Source organism: Canis lupus, chromosome 4 (genome assembly GCF_003254725.2).
Source record: "Canis lupus dingo isolate Sandy chromosome 4, ASM325472v2, whole genome shotgun sequence".
NCBI classification, from domain to species: Eukaryota; Metazoa; Chordata; class Mammalia; order Carnivora; family Canidae; genus Canis; species Canis lupus.
In genome coordinates, this window is record NC_064246.1 from 28,661,706 (window position 1) to 28,674,179 (window position 12,474).

The 12,474-nt window shown below is 43.8% G+C and overlaps 1 long non-coding RNA gene across 1 annotated transcript in view; it reads left to right on the top strand.

Annotated features, from left to right (window-relative positions):
* Window positions 1-12,474, top strand: part of LOC112651263 (uncharacterized) — a 261,862-nt gene that overhangs the window by 213,376 nt on the left and 36,012 nt on the right. The window contains exons 8-10 of the long non-coding RNA XR_004815063.1: window positions 6,016-6,174; window positions 6,901-7,029; window positions 8,741-8,885. This is a non-coding gene — a long non-coding RNA (uncharacterized LOC112651263). The remainder of the gene's footprint in view (window positions 1-6,015; window positions 6,175-6,900; window positions 7,030-8,740; window positions 8,886-12,474) is intronic.

Here is a 12,474-nt window from a genome sequence, read left to right on the forward strand (position 1 = left end):
GATATTATAATTTTATAAGATGTTATCATTGGGAGAAACTGGGCAAAGGGGAATGGAATCTTTAGTATTGTTTCTTATAACTTGTGAATCTACAATAATCTCATAAAAATTTAATTTAAAAATAAGTGAGAACACAGAAACAAAGAATGAGTTAAAAAGTCAAAAAAATTTCTTGGGAAACTTCTGGGACTTTGAAGAGTGAAGTAATAGTTCTATGACATTTAGCCCAATTTATTCTCTGGTAATTGTTCTCATTATACACTTTATGACTATATACATTGTATTTTAGATAGCAAATTATTTGGTAACATAGATTTCCAAATTTACTTTTCAGGATTGACTTATTAATCTCGATGGTTTGTCTACTTTTCTTTATATCTGTGATTGTCTCCATTTTCATTTCTACTTTGTGTATGTATGATTTCACCCCTATTTCCTTTATTAATTTGGCTACCTTTTCTTTTCTAAGATTTTATTTATTTATTTATTTGAGACAGAGAGAGAGAGCATGTGGGGTAGGGGCAGAGGGAGAAGTAGACTCCCTGCTGAGCGGGAGCTCAACATAGAACTCCATCCCAGGACCCTGAGATCATGATCTGAGGTGAAGCAGACATGTAACCAACTGAGCCACACAGGCACCTCTGGCTAGCTTTTTTTTTTTTTTTTCAAGAAAACTAGCTTTTTTTTTTCCTCCCAGAATTTGCTTTTGTTTTGTTTTTTAAAGATTTTATTTATTTATTCATGAGAGACACACAGAAAGAGGCAGAGACATAGGCAGAGGGAGAAGCAGGCTTCCTGTGGGGAGCCTGATGTGGGACTGGATCCCTGCATTGGGATCATGCCCTGAGGAAGGCAGACTTCAACGGCCGAGCCACCCAGGCATCCTTAAGAACCTGCTTTTGAATGTACTAATTCCTCTGTCTCTTATTTTCTAATTGATTAATTTGTGCTTTTATCCTAATTCCTTTCTTCTGCTTTTCCTATGCCTAATATTTTATTCTTTGCATAACTTTTAAATTGAGTTATTTGCATGTGTTCTTATTTAGTACAATAGATCAAGGCCGTAAAGTTTCTTCTAAGCTCTATTTTAGCTGTACCCATGGATTATCATTGACAGTGTGTGTATTATTGCTCTTTCCTAGATACTCATTTTAACTGTTTTTGTTTGGATCACAGGTGTTCAGAAGACGATCAGTCACATCCTTGGTTTATGGCACACTCTTATTGGTCCATGCATGGCCCTTTTCTGTTTTGTATTTATTTGTTCAATATTTGTTTGCTTTTAATAATAAAGATCTATGAGCCTGTGACACAGTAAAAAACTAGAACTTTTATAACAACTCATATCCACCTTTGGGATCTTGCCATGCTCTTCCTCTTTTTCCTTTCATTTCAACTAGGCATCATTATAAATCTTGGGCCACTCCATTTTTGCTTCCCTGCTTGTTTTTTACAGCAGTTTTTTTTGAGATGTAATTCACATACTATACAGTTCACCAATTTAAAATGTACAATTCAATGCTTTTTTACATATTTGGAGTTGTGCAATCATAACCAAAATTTTGGAGTATTTTTGTCACCCACGTCCATCAGCAGCCACTCCCAGCTCTCCCCTGCTTCCAGGCTCTGGCAACAACTAATTTACTTCCTGTCTCTAAGGATTTGCTTGTTTTGAACATTTCATGTAAATACAAAAATATAAAATACAAAATGTGGCCTTTTATAACCGGCTTCTTTGACTTAGCATAACGTTTCCAAGGTTCAGCCATAGGATGGTGTGTGTCATACATACTTCATTTCTTTCTATGGCCAGATAGTATTCCATTATATGGACCTATTACATTTTATTTATCCATTCATAAGTTGATGGGGATTTAACTTGTTTACATTTTTTTGCTATTACGAATAATGCTGTCATGGCCATTCATACACAAGTTTTCGTGGGGACATATGTTTTCATTTTGCTTGGGTCTATATCTAAGAGTGGAGTCACTGAGCAATCCTATGTTCAACGTCTTACAGATCTGTCAAACGGTGTCCCAAAGTGGCAGCACTGTTACACATTGTCTCTAGCAATGTATGAAGGTTCAAATTTCTCCAGATCTTCACCAACACTTAGTTTCTGTCTTTTCATTGTAGCCATCTTAGTAGACGTGAAGTATTTTATTGTGTTTATGTATTGTATTATCTTAATGACTAATGATTTTGAGCATTTTTTCATGTGCTTATCTCCCTTCTGTTAAGATCTTTTGCTCATTTTTTAGTTGGGTTATTTATTACTAATTTTTTTATTATTGAGTTGTAAGAATTCAACTTTTCTGGATACAGGTCCCTAATCAACTGTAGGATTTGAAAATATTTTCCCTTCTTCTGTCTTTCTACTTTCTGAATGTTATCATTTGCATCACAGCACACAGCAGCTTGTAATTTTGATAAAAAGTTCTATATATCTATTTTTTCTTTTGTTGGTTGTGCATCTAGTATTCTATCTAAAGAAAAAAAAATCCTTGCCTAGCCCAAGGTCATGATTTGCTCCTGTTTTCTCCTAAGAGTTTAATAGTTTTAGCTCTTATATTTATGCCCATGATTCATTTTGAGTTAATGTTTATGTATGGTGTGAGAAAAGGACTTAATTTCATTATTTTGCATGTAAGTATCAAGTTGTCCCAGGGCTATTTGTTGAAAAGACTGTTTTTTTCCTACTTTATTGTCTTGGTACTGTTCCTAAGGATCATTGAAAAGCAGATCCTAAAATTCACATGGAAATACAAAGGACTAAGAATAGTCAAAGCAATTTTGATAAGTGGAATAGAATTGAGATTCTAGAAATAAAGTTAATCAAGATTTCTTTAATTATTCTTGGTCTCATGCCAAAAATGAAGTTGGGATTTTGATAAAGATTGTATTGATTTTGTAGGCCAATTTGAGGAATATTACTATCTTATCTATATTAAGTCTTCCAATCCATAAACATAGGACGCCTCTCCATTTATTTAGATCTTTACTTTCTTCCAACAATGTCTTGAGGTTTCAGGGTATAAGTCTTGTACTTTTTTCATTAAATTTATTCTTAAATATTTTGTTCTTTTTAATGCTATTGCAAATGGAATTGTTTTCCTAATTTCATTTTTGTACTGTTTTTTGGCTAATTTACAGGAAGATGATTATTTTTTTAAAATTTTTATTTATTTATGATAGTCACAGAGAGAGAGAGAGAGAGAGAGAGAGGCAGAGACATAGGCAGAGGGAGAAGCAGGCTCCATGCACTGGGAGCCCGACATGGGATTCGATCCTGGGTCTCCAGGATCGTGCCCTGGGCCAAAGGCAGGCGCTAAACCGCTGCGCCACCCAGGGATCCCAGATGGTTAATTTTTATATTGATTTATGTCTTGCAATCTTTCCTCTTAGTTCAATAGGTTTTGAGTGAGTTCTTTAGGATTTTCTATATATAAGATCATGTTATATCCAAATTGAGATCATTTTACTTCTTCCTTTCCAATAGGAACGCCATCTATTTCTTTTCCTTGCCTAATTCTCTGGCTGGAACCACCCATACAATGTTGAGTTGAAGTGTTGAAAGCAAAATCCTAGTCTTATTTCTGACCTTAGGGGGAAGCATCCAATCTTTCAATTTAAGCATGATTTTAGCTGTCTCACTACTATTTTCAAAATAGTTGCATCTATGGTCATACTTCTAAGATTATATTGTCTAGCATTTGCTTTTAGTAATTTTATTAAAAGGGTATCAGACTGTATATCATCTTCTGGTGCTTACTTTTCTCACTCAATATGATATTTTGTAGATATGGCCATATTGTCACATATGCTGTGATTCATTTATTTGGACTGCTATATAATATTCCATGGTATAAATATGTCATAATTTACTCAGCCATTATTCTGTCTTTGGATATTTTGTCTCCATGGTTCAACTATTATGAAGAATACTGCCATGAGTGTACCTCAGGGTGTATTTTCAAGAATTTCTCTTGGGAACATGCCTTGAAGTGGACTTGCTATGAGGATATTCAATTTTATAAGATAATGCCAAGTTGTTTTCCAGTGTGATTTTACAAACTTAGATTTCCAATAGTAACATAGAAAGGTTTAATTGATTCATATTCTCTCCATCCTTCTGCCCTGGAAGACTCTGATGTTTGTCCCTAAAATGAGTGTTAAACGGTGTCACATCTTGAGCTTAGCTCACACTTCCCTGATGACTTAATGGGGCTGAACATTTTTCCATGGGTGGGCTTCATTTCACATTGGGTAGGTGTTTTTCCAGAGGTGTTGATTTTCCCATATTTTCAAGCTTCACACGTGTGAATTCTGGGAGCTCCCGATCGCACTGGAGGAGCCGAAGGGCAGGAGGCAATGTGCTTGAACATGCCTTCTTTATCCAGGTCCTGCCAGCTTGAAGTCAGCCCAAGGCCCACAGAGCTGTCTACTTGGCAGGCTGAATTCAGGAGTGAGCCTGAGGATGTTTAAATTGGGGGATCAGAGATACCTTCCACAAGCCTATGTTTGTTGTTTCACTCTTTGATCCCAAAATGAGAGTTTTAAAAATAAACAATAGATGAGTGTATCCCATTAATATACTTAATGACACGATAGGATACGTTCGGTTTCAGTTCTATCATATTATTTTATATGATGCTTTCTGATTTTAATGCTTCCTTTAAAAGTCTTTTACTTCATGGCTTGTATTTTTGTGGTTTGCTTTGTGTGTAGGTATTCTCTCTAATAATTTGGAAGGTTTATGGAGTACTTTTAGTTCCTTCAGTGGTTGCCATGTAACTACATATGATATTCTTTTATGTCTTATTTCTTGAATTATAACTTAAGAGATTTTCAAAGAAGAGGAATCTGGGTGGCTCATTTAGTTAAGCATCTGACTCTTGATTTTGGCTCAGGTCATGATCTTGGGATCATGAGATCCAGCCCTGCATTGGGCTCCATGCTGGGCATGGAACCTGCCTACAATTGTCTCTCCTCCCTCTGGCCCTCCTTGCTTGTGCTCTCTCTTTCTCTCTCAAAGGAAAAAAAAAAAAAAAAGACTTTCAAGGGGAAAAAAGGAAATTAGTCCCTTTTCTCTACCTCACTTTCTCCCATGTCTGTTTGGGTATATTATTGTTAGTTTCTTTATACTATAAACAATATTCTTCTACACTGATCAGGTGATTTATCAGTGTTTGATGTGTTGATCTCCTTCTCCAGATGTGAGTATGTATTTATATTTATGTTGCTTGGAGCTTAGGCTCTATTTTTGATAGAAGAACTCATTTATATCTTCAGTTCTGAATGTTTGTTGGCTGATATCTCCTCAAATGTTTTCTCTTCTCAGCCTCTTGGCTCCTCATAGAACTGGTGGATCTGATAAGAGATCCTTGTCTTGGCCTCCTCTTTTTCCACCTGCTTTGTGGTTATTACTTCAAGTTCATTTCCAGAAGATGCTTTTGTCCATATGGGAGATTTGAGTTTCATAGTCACCTCTGCCACAGGAGACCTAAGCAGGCTTACTGTAATTTTTTTTCCCCTTGGGATCTAGTTAGCTGGTGAGAGGTATGGCTTTAGGATTCTCTAGCATATGTGAAGCAGATATAGACTTCTGACTTCTCTTGGGTGTCTCCTTTTTCACTCATGGCCCAGGGAAGTTGGCCCATTTTTATGAGGGGTAGATAGTGGTTTTCTCATTTTGTTTTACTGAAGGGACAGCTTTTCCAGGTTCCTGGCTATAAGCAAAAAGATCACTCCTAGCTTCTTCTGTGCACAGGGTGCATTGCTTCACCTCCCCACCCCTCATGGGTACTGAAACATAGCATTTTGTGCAGTTTGTATACCTTTTATGACAGTGGCCCTTGCTCACTGATCTGGCTCTGAATTTTCTTGTGTTTCTGGCATGGGAGGATTTTCCTTTCTTGCTTTTGAGTTCATCGATGGGTTGTAAATTTGCTTGTATTATGTTTTAGCCATAATTCTTCTGTGTTTTGGGCATGATGGTTTTGTCCTCCATAGAGAGCAGAGGTGATGGTGATTCTGTTTGGAAAGACTGGCAACTGGCAATGGAACCTGGGCAACTAGAAAGAATGCTAAATGCAAAAATCCTGGAGGAGCCTGAGAAGGGAAGCCTGAGAGAAGACCCCAAACAGACACAAGTGAGCTGCATGATGCCATGTGAGTTGAGCTGGGGGCCTCTAAAATGCAAACCTAAGTGACATGTCAGACTGGGCTGTGGTTACCATGATAGGCTCAACTGCCTTCTTTGAATGATAATTTGGGGAAATAAATGAAGGGTCTATTTTCCACATTAGGGACCACCCAAAGGCAAAGACAAAGTAGTGACATCAATAACAGTAAGTTGGAGCAAGAAGTGACCATGAGTGAGGACTCACACGACCTTTCAAAAATCTTGGGGGGGATATTAAACCTTCCACAAGTTATGAGGTAAAGTTTGGGTCAATTTTATCTACTATTCAAGGGGTCACTCTGATAACCTGTAGGTTATGTATAATTGCTGCAAATACTTTGTTTAGTCTACATGATGGTGCTGTAAACTAAAACGATGATCTTGTCTCCTAGAGCACTGGTTCTCAACCAGGGGTGATTTGGGCCCCTAGAGAACATTTACCAATGCATGGAGGCAGTTTTTGATGGTCACAACTGGGACATGGGAAGGATATTATTGGTTTCTAGTGTGTAGAGGCCAGGGATGCTGCTAAACTTGCTACCATGCTCAGAACAGACCTTCAAAAGACTCATCCAGTCCTAAATGTCAATAGTGCCAAGATCAAGAAAGCCTGATCTAGAGCAGGTAACTAAGGCTTCAAGACCTCAAATAACCTGGGTTATGTAAGCTCTGGAGAATCAAGAATAGCAATGATAACTCACTTTAATTAACAGCTGTCTCAGTCTGCTGGATCTGCCATAACAAAATACCACAGACTAGTGGCTTCAACAACAGAAACGTGTTTTCCCACAGTTCCGGAGGCTAGAAATCCAAGATCAAGTTGCCAGCCTGGTCATTTTCGGGTGAGGATTTTTTTCCTGGCTTGTGGGTAGCCACCTTCTCACTTGTCCTCACAGGCTTTTCTTCTGAGACTGTGGTTGCGGTGAGTGGGCAGGGGCTGTGGGAAGGGCTGGGGGGCTCTGGTGTCCTCTCTTATAAGGACACTCATCCTATTGAATCACAGCCCCTCTGTTGTGATCATATTTTCTCTTAATTACTTCCTAAAGGCTCTATGTCCAAATATAGTCACACCGAGGGTTAGTGCTTCAACATATGGATTCTGGGGGACAGAGTTCAGTCCACAGTAACTGCTCTCTCAGTGCCAGCCTCTGTTCTAAGTACTTTCTGGGTGCTGATGTCATCTCGTCACATAGATGTGGAAATTGAGATGTAGGAAAAGGTCAGTGACTCACCCACTGTCACAAGGGTACAGAGGTGAAGCCAGGAAGCACATGCAGGTGGAATTCTCTAGAGCCTGCACTCTTAACCACTGGGCTGCACTTCTCAGAAGGGCTTGGATGTGGATCTAGGTTTCCCACTCTGTCCTAAGTTCTCCCCTGTATCTTATTTCTCTCTCTCTCTCTCTTTTTTTTTTTTTTTTTTTACAAGTTTCTAGCCCACGAGTACCTGGGTGGTGCAGTTGGTTAAGTGGTTAAGTGCCCAACTCTTGGTTTCAGTTCAGGTCATGATCTCAGGATCATGAAATTGAGCCCTGAGCCTGGCTCCATGCTCAGCTGTGGAGTTTGCTTAAGACTCTCCCTCCCTCTTCTTTTCGTCCTCCCCACTGCATGCTTTCTCTCTCTCTCTCAAATCAATCAATCAATCTTTTAAAAAACCCCAAGTTTATAGCCCAAGACACAGGCTCAGAATACATAAAAAAAGGCTTATACCACAGATTGGGTATAAATCAAAGACAGCTGTTAATGTACCAAAAGAGATGAACCTTGTCTAGAGGAAGTCACCGAGAGCACAGGGGACCGATATCACAGTCGGGCTCTCATGCCTCCACCCCAGCTCCCCCAGGCTTGGGCTCTGAGGCAGTGTGGTCCTGAGGCTGGCACCTGGGGCTGCAGCCTCCTCATCTCCAGGTCACCCAGAGACAATATGGCTCTTTGAGACTGCAGCTGGGGCCTCCAGCTTTCTGAGGAGGGTGGAGGGAGTGGCTCCTTCAGTAAGTGGTTTGGTTGTGGAATTCTGGGCCTGAGTCTTGGAAGTTGAGCCTGCAGCCTCCTCCTCCAGCCCTTTGTAAGCACCCAATTCCCTTTAATAAGTCACTTTCTGTTTGATGCGTCTGGAGTGGTGTCAACGATCTGCTGATGCACATTGGCTGATCCCTGCCTGGGGGGGCAGGGGTGGGGTGTGTGGGGAGCAGTTGGAGGAGATCCCTTGGCAGCCCAGGAGTGGGTGAGAGTCAGGAATCCTGGGGAGAGAGTGGGGGTGGCACTTGTATATCTCTCGAGGGCCACGATGAGATGCAGAAAAAGATAGTGAGCTCGAAGGTAGAAGATCTGAGTTCCTAATTGCAGCTCTCCTCTTTGTTTGATCTGTGAGCTTTGGCAAGTCTGTTCCTCTTTCTTGGACTCAGGCGGCTCCATCGGCCCTGCTCTCAACGCGTGCATTCTGTGGCACTGGGCCTGGGATAACCGAGGGAGCTCACGGGGGGTGGGAATGCAGGCTGGGATTTACAGCAAAGCCCTCTTTAAATGTCACCGTGCACGGCTTTCCCATTTACAGGGAGACTGACAGCCACAAGCAACCTAACGAGATTGCTGCTCTGCTCCTTCTCTTAGCAGACAGAGCATCTCACAGACTGAAAATCGAGAGGCGCCTCGGGGAAAGGAGGCAGGAGCAAACGGCACCATTTACCAACTAGTCACAGGTCTGGGCTCTGACAAGAAGCAATTATTCATGACAAGGCTTCTGAAGAAAGGGGTAGTTGGGCTCCAGGGGCCCGCGGAGCCCCCCCCCCCCCGCACCGGCTCCCTGTGCGAAGGGGCTGGATTTCTATGGTGGCCCCTGCAGGCTTCCTCCCCTTAGCTTTGGGTCTTTGGGGCTCTGAGAAGACATCCAGAGGAGAGGGCGGCTGCTGGAAGTAGTAGATCCCTGGACCGTGGGCAAAACCTCGTCCTAGTGCCCGCTCTGCGGCTAGCTTGCTGGGTGGCTTTGGGCAGCCCATTCTCTCTCTCTGGGCCTTTATACAATAAGGGAACCGGTTTTCATTCTTTTTTTTTTTTTTAAGATTTTATTTATTCATGATAGACACACACAGAGAGAGAGAGAGACAGAGACACAGGCAGAGGGAGAAGCAGGCATCATACAAAGAGCCTGACGTGGGACTCGATCCCGGGTCTCCAGGATCACGCCCTGGGCTGCAGGCGGCGCTAAACCGCTGCGCCACCGGGGCTGCCCCAGTTTTCATTCTATAAAGGGCAGGGTCTGTCTGCTGTGGTTAACTCCTTATGTCCAGCACCTGGAACGGTGCCTGGCACATGGTAGGTTTTCGATGAGTGTTATTAGGAAGGATGAAACGGGTCCTAGAGCAGAGGCAACACCTGGAAATGTTTTTTTTTTTTTTTAAGATTTTATTTATTCATGAGAGACAGAGAGAGGCAGAGACATAAGCAGAGGGAGAAGCAGGCTCCATGCCGGGAGCCCGACATGGGATTCGATCCCGGGTCTCCAGGATCACACCCTGGGCCAAAGGCAGACGCTAAACCACTGAGCCACCCAGGGATCCCCTGGAAATCGTTTTAAGCAGAAAGAAAGGTCCAATTCTAGTGGTGCTTTTGATCACCACCCTGGCGATGAGGACCATGAGACAAGGAGGAGGCTACAGTCAGGAAAACTAGTAAGTGGGCTACGGCAACAAAACGATGAATGTAAAATGAAAGACAAATAAGCTCGGTGCTTGGAGAGGTGGCAACCTCAAGTTTTATGCCTTGCAAACACTTGTGTGTCCTTCAGGATACATACACAGCATCTGATGCCATCTTTACACAGGTCTGGGGACAGGAATGGGGCAGGTATTGGTGCTCAGTGTGTCCAGACACGGAAATTAGAACCCAGAGAGGTGAAGTGCATGGTCCCAGAGTGGAGCTCAGAATGGCACACTCAGGCCTGGAAGCAAAACATGAAATGACACTTACCGCTAGTTATCAGGGAAATACACCCAATAGTGTGGCTAAAATGAAAAAGAGTGATCACAGCAAGCACAGGCAAGGGATGTGGAAAAATGGGAACATCATGCGCTGCTGGTGGGGATTCCAGATGGTACAACCACTTGAGAAAACAGCTCACAGTTCCTTATAAAGTGAAACAGCTGTTGACCATACGATCGTGGAAACTCCACTCCTAAGTATTTACCCAAGGGGAAAAAAATGTGCTCACAAAAAGTCTTTTATTTTTTTGTAAAGATTTTATTTATTTATGCATGAGAGACAGAAAGAGAGAGAGGTAGAGACACAGGCAGAGGGAGAAGCAGGCTCCATGTAGGGAACCCGATGCGGAACTCGATCCCAGGACCCCGGGGTCACGACCTGAGCCGAAGCAGACACTCAATCACTGAGCCACCCAGGCCTCCCAAGTGTTCACAAAAAGTCTTATTCATGAATGTTCATAGGCACCTTGTTTTAAAAAAAGGCCAAAAAACTAGAAACAAACCAAGTGTCTCTCAAGAGGTGATGGATCAACAAATCCTACGGCCGTATGATGGAATACCTAGTGCTCGGCACTAAAAGACAGTGCATGAGAAGGAGGGCAGGCATCAAGGTGGATCTAGAAAACAGACTCCTGAGCATTAAATGAAGCCAGAGACAAAAGGATAGAAACTGTGCCATATGATTCCACTTATAGGAAACTCTGGAAAAGTCTAATCCCTGAAGTGAAAGAAAACAGATCATGGTTTCCTGTTGCTGGAGGTAGAGAGAGAAGTTCCTCCTCGGGGCTCTCACAGTTCAACCTGGCTCCTGCAGCCTCAGAACCAGGGAGGGGGCCGGGAGTGGCCTGTGGCCACCCACCTAACTGTGGGCCCCGGGCCCCGTCCCAGAGCACCTGCGGGACTGTCCAAGTGTTTGAGGATCACCGAGTCAGGGAGGCAAGAGGTGGTCCGGGGCTTCCCAGCCCGTCCCCATATGTGCTTCCATGTCCACATGACCGCCTTCGTGGAGGGAATGTGGAGAAAGGGGCAGTGTTTAGGGCCACCTGCTCAAATACAGTGCCCTGGCTCCCAGCTCTGAGGTGGCCACCTATCCCCTGAAGAGCCCAGGGGTCTTAGCTGTGACCGGCCCTCACGCCAGCAGGCCCCCGGTAATGCAGAGGCAGAGCGACTGTCTCCATCACCCTTGGCTCCTGGAGGTCTGAGGCCAAGTCAAAGGGCAGCCTTGGCGTCTGCTTCCCTACAAAAATCTGAGAGCACACCTGCAAGCCTGGCTTTGCACCACCGGGGCAGTGGAGATTCTGGGCATTTCTTCGTCTTTCCTACCCCAAGCAAATGCCCCGGAAGGAGGGGTAGCAGTTCCTAACATTTGCACGGAGCAGTATTTGGCCTCCGAGGAAAACTCTCCAAGGGGAGGAAGAAGCCAGGAAAGAGAGAGGAGAGCCCCAGGCCACCCATTAGTGGGGGTGAGATCCCACCCACGAGTGGGGGTGAGATCCCTGGGCCACCCATTAGTGGGGGTGAGGAGGCTCAGTAATGGCTGGTGTGATGGTCCAAGGAGAGGGCAGGCTCTATGGAGAGGCCGACTGGAACTTGCAGGGCATCTTCCTGAAACTCTGCGTTGCTTCCTCGACCCTTACCTGGAGGACAAAGGTATTGCCTACCCCGGCATCCAAGGCTAGTCAGGCCTCCAGCTGCCCCAGCCTCTCTTGTGTACGTTGACTTTGCCCTTTCCTGCCTCCACGCCTTCCATCTGGAATGCCCTTCCCTCCGTCTTGATGTGGCGTATTTTAATTTGCATTCTAGTCTCGACTCCAGAGACTACTGAAGAGCCTTCCTTGATCCTCCCAGCAGAAATAATTGTTCTCCCCTCTGAGCTCAGAGAATACTTGGCTTGTTCCGCTGTTTATTTCTGGGTTTGTTTTCATGACCAGCTCCCTTCCAAGCTGGGCTCTTACCAAGGGCAGAGCCTGTGTCTTTTTAGGCTCCCATCCTTGTGCCTGACGTGGACCAGGAATGCAGAAAATGCTCGTGGAGGGCAGGGGTGACCTTGGTCTGTACTTGGGCATCTCTGTGGAGGCTGGCACGCTGGGCAGACAGGTTCTGTCTGTGTATGGGCAGCTGAACCCTGACATTTGGGGCAGGATCCTGGGGCTCAGCCCCATAAGCCAGGCTAGGCAGCCAAGAAGGGGCAGGCTTGGAAGCTGGAAGCAGGCTGCTAAGCTCATGATGTTTACCAGGCTGACAGTGTCACAGCCGATGCAGCCCGGAGACGGGGAATAGCTGGAGAAAGTGGGTCATCTTGACTCTTATT